Source organism: Austrofundulus limnaeus, unplaced genomic scaffold (genome assembly GCF_001266775.1).
Source record: "Austrofundulus limnaeus strain Quisiro unplaced genomic scaffold, Austrofundulus_limnaeus-1.0 Scaffold889, whole genome shotgun sequence".
Lineage (NCBI taxonomy): Eukaryota > Metazoa > Chordata > Actinopteri > Cyprinodontiformes > Rivulidae > Austrofundulus > Austrofundulus limnaeus.
This window is the reverse complement of record NW_013953291.1, coordinates 47746-50372: the sequence shown is the minus strand read 5'-3', so window position 1 is coordinate 50372 and position 2627 is coordinate 47746. Positions and strand designations below refer to the sequence as shown.

The 2627-nt window shown below is 44.5% G+C and overlaps 1 long non-coding RNA gene across 1 annotated transcript; it reads left to right on the top strand.

Moving 5' to 3' along the window:
* Window positions 1-194: 194 nt before the first annotated feature.
* On the top strand, window positions 195-1914 carry LOC106533129 (uncharacterized). The gene is made up of 3 exons (XR_001312194.1): window positions 195-1219; window positions 1295-1414; window positions 1492-1914. It is a non-coding gene; the product is annotated as an uncharacterized LOC106533129 (long non-coding RNA).
* The last annotated feature ends 713 nt before the right edge of the window (window positions 1915-2627 follow it).

Here is a 2627-nt window from a genome sequence, read left to right as displayed (position 1 = left end):
GCATAATGGTGTTTGTTAATATATATACGAGGCCTCTCGAGACACAGTGAGTAGTGTGGAGTGGACCGTGTTCAACAGTGGACAGAGTGGACAGTGACAGAGAGAGGCAGAGGCACAGAGACAGGGCAGGTTGTTCTCTGTGTTTCCTGTTGTTGCAATAAAACTCAGCTGATCATCTCACAGAGTACCTTCATTCTTGGACCACGTATTTCTGTCTTTGTTAAATAAATATTGCCATAACAACAACATACTGATTTTTAAACATAGATTCACACAATAGATTTAAACCATCTTGAATTTTTTTTTTTTTACAAAAGATAAATGTTAATAATGTTTGCCGTTGGCAGTGTGGTGGGGTGGTCATGGGCATGCTTCTCTGCGGCTGGGGGCTGGCTGCGCGTCCTGGTGCGGCCCGGGCTGGGCCTTGGCTATCTGCTCCTCTCCACCTCAGAATGATTGGGTCTACCTCCTGGGTTCGGGTGTGTGCTGCCTACAATAGATACAATACAATATTCATCTGAGGCTGTCAGCGGCTGGAGTGGACCCCTCCGTCTCCCTCGTCGTCTGCTGCGGCTGCTTGCTGCTCTCTGGACCCGTCTCCTCTGCCCACACCTGGTGGCTTCTCCTCTGGGTTGATGAAAATCAGAGACCATCTTGCCTGTAAGCTGCTGGATGTTAAAACCCTCTTCAGCTGACACTTAAATGAAGAAAAGTGGACATCTTCAGCTTTGGACAAGGTTTATTCAGCGAGAGAGATGGAACATGGGTCCACAAAGCCTGATGTTAAGCTGGACTCTCCACCCAGTGCGCGCGTCCGCTCTGAAGCGCGTCCACAATTCTTAAAGAGACAGTACATGAAAATACACCACAGGGTTGGACAACATTCAAATGTTCACCATCTTCCTCGCTCTGTTTGTCAAGCTACAGGGTCTCTACAGCCAGTGTCAAATGCACATTTTGCCATTTTTTGGCCGTGGTGTTGAGGTGTATTAATCGTCGGGGTGACGATGCAACATTGGGGGGTAGAATGTGGTGAGATGGTGTGTAGTTTTTGTCACTTGGTACACCAGGTGTTGCCAAGTGTGCAGCACTGATTGAGGGGCGTGGCAGGCTGCTTTATATTTAGGCAGGTTGCAGCTCCTGCGTGAAAAAAACTTTGTTCTTCCTGCGGCGTGTCAGCTTTTTGCCTGGCTGTGTTGTCGCTGCTGCTCATCAAACTGTAAGTGCCATCTTTCCATTTATTGGCAGTCAGGGCTTCGTGGTTTTTGGATGTTACACCTGCTGATGTGTTCAGTGGCACTACTGTTGGTTGGTGTTGCCGGCTGCAGTCGGGATTGTTTGTGGCGCATGGCTTCCTCCTGCTGTCGTCCTGCTGATCTGCTCTCTCCCCTGGGCGCTGTGCTTCCATCTTCTGGTAAGATGCCTGCTATTTTTATGTGTGTTTTCATATTTTCTTGTTCAAATCTAGCACTGATATAATTTGTTTTGTAGGCGCGTGCTGTGTATCGCCATGCGTAAATGTTTGACGTGCAGTGACGCTCTGATGACTGCGCTGCTGTCTTGTCTTACCGGTTCCTGTTTGGATTCATAGAAGCGACCAGCTCACTTCATCACTAATACTGCTGATTCGACAGCCAAAGGGATTGAAAAGTATTCGGTTCACTTCAGTGGTAATCGAGTGAGCTTTCACCATTTTCTTTTATAATTTATTGTTTGATTCTGATTTATTTCATTGTGCTTTTTTGTATTTTTATTTAACCAATTTTGTTTTATTTATTTAACATTTCAGGATCTTTTCTTTTTGCTAAATAGATTGGTGATTGAGCTTCATGCACATTTTTCTTCCCTTAGGGATCAAGTGATATTTTATAGTGGTTTTAAAGGCACAGTGTGTAGGATTTTGTTAATTCTTTTAGCCGAAATTGAGATAATCACTAATGGCAATAATAAAAAACATGTCTAATTATTGCAGACAAAGACCTAGTTTTATTATTTTACCTTATAAAAAAGCTGTTTATCTCCATGGTCGCGGGTCGCCACACAGGCAGCCGCCATCTTGCACCGCCATCTTGTCTATGAAGGCTCGTGAAGGACAAACTGCGGTGGCGGCGTCAAAATCGGTTTTAGTTGTAATACTATAAATGTAATATTTGTTGTCTATCATTAGCTACATTTACATGGACAAAAGTAATCGGATTGAACGGCCGTTCTGAATAAAAATGTGTCATTTAAACAGCCCATTCTGATTATTCTGATCCGATTGAGCTCGATCCGAACGAATTTTTAATCCGAATGAAAAGGGTGGGTTATGCCGATTGATAATCGGAATGAGGTTCATGTAAACACTTAATCTGATCATCTTATTCTGATTGTAGAAAAATGACCTGTGCGCATGTCTGCTGACTTTCATTCACCCAGTGGGACAGCAGCGTTCTAGCTGCGCAGCACCGTGCAGAACTTTTCCTCCTCGCTGTCTTAACAGATGWAAAAGGAGGCAAACAGCAGACGTTGCTTCGCAAAAAATAAAAATAAAAAGCACGTATTGCTTCATCTGCAGGCTGCAGCTCAACCGAGGAGTAACGGCGTCTCTACTGTTATTAAAAGCTGACACGGGTCCGTCCTGAGCG